Here is a 1,867-nt window from a genome sequence, read left to right as displayed (position 1 = left end):
ATTTAATTTGGATTTAAAATCTTTTGTATATCTTATACAATTATAGTTAAAAATTTCCTTATTATGGTTTTTACTACAACCCATAATTTTGGTGTGCTTTATTTTTATTTTAATTTTTCTAGGTATTTTCTAATTTCACTATGACTTCTTTTTTAATCCTTAGGTTTTAAGACTGTGTTGATTAATTTCTACATATTTATATTCTTATTTTCTCATATTAATTTCTAGTTTCAAAAATATTTTATATTATTTTAATCTACTTACATTTTCAAATCGAATTAAATTAATTTGTTCATTTAAATTTGTTTAATTTTGCAGTGGTAAAGATCAAAACAAGTTTTCACACATGCTAGGCAAATAAATGCGTTAAACTGAGTTATATCCCTAAGATGTTGTTCAAATTTTTATACAGTTGCTTTATGACCTAAAATGTTCTATGGAGAATGTTCAATGTATACTTGAGAAAAATATATATTCTGGTTTTTTTAGTAATGAGGATTTAACCCAGGAGCACTTGACCACTGAGCCACATTTCCAGCTCTATTTTGTATTTTATGTAGAGACAGGGTATATTCTGCTTTTGTTGTGTTGCATGTTCTATATGTCTTTTAGGTTCAATTGCTCTATGGTCATTTATTGTATTAATGGTATTCTGTGTGATTTTCCCATCCATTATTAATGCAGGATATTGAATTCTGCTGTCAATGTGTTATTGTCTATCTTGCCTTTGAATTCTGTCAAAGATTACTTCATATATTTAGCAGTTATGAGGTTTGGTGCATAAATATTTGTATGTGTTATATTTGGGGGAATTGGTCATTTTAAATATTAATTATGTCCTTTGTTTTCTGTAAGATTTTTTAAATTAAACTTTATTTTCTAATATTAGTATAGCCACCCTTGCTATTGTTTATTGTTATCACTGGCAACTTTTTACTTTCAATTTACATTTGTCCCTAAATCTAAAGTGAGTCTCCTATAGACAACAAATAGTTGGATCCTGGTTTGTTTTCATTGATTTGATAAATCTATGTCTTTTGATTAAAGAGTTTAATACACTTACATTTAATGTAATTACTTATAGAGGAAGACTTACTACTGCCATTTTCAGTAAATGTGTAGAAATTAATCAACACAGTCTCAAAACCTACGGATCAAAAGAGAAGTCATAGAGAAACATTTTCTTGTTTCCTGAATGCCTTTTTCTCTTTTACTCTGTTACTGTCTTTCTCTGTGCATTATTGATTTTTTTCTAGTGATTGCCTTGATTTCTTTTTTATTTGTCTTAGAAAATTGGTGCTCATCAGATTTCTGAGGCTCAACAAATATTACTCTGGAAATGATTGCAATATTATGGATTTGTATTGTATAGTCTTATCTTCAATCAGTTGTGATAATGTTTGTGTCCCCACTATTTTCAATCAGCATTTGTGTGTTCATGTGTATGCAAATAGATGTGACTACCTGATTTGATATCTAAGAATACTAAAAAGTACAAAGCTTAAATATGTTGCCTCTATTCAACTAGACAATAAGAGTATTTAGAATTTGAACTTGAGTAGGAGTCTGTGAAAATAATTTCATTCTGCTAATAGTCTTAAGCACAGTCTCTTGTATTTTTCTCACTGAAAAAAAATTGTACAGAATTTGTTCCACATGTGGAAATTAGCAGCCAATAAATATTTATCTATATCACAGAATATGGCCAACACTAAATAGAGTATTTCTTACCTGAGGGTCTTATATCAGAATATCAGAAAACCTGTAAATATATATTTATGTACACACATACACACACACATGTATATGTATGTGTATGTATATATATATATATATATATATATATATATATATATATATATTTTTT

The sequence above is a fragment of the Marmota marmota genome, unplaced genomic scaffold (genome assembly GCF_001458135.2).
Source record: "Marmota marmota marmota unplaced genomic scaffold, marMar, whole genome shotgun sequence".
NCBI lineage: Eukaryota > Metazoa > Chordata > Mammalia > Rodentia > Sciuridae > Marmota > Marmota marmota.
This window is presented reverse-complemented; position numbering follows the sequence as displayed.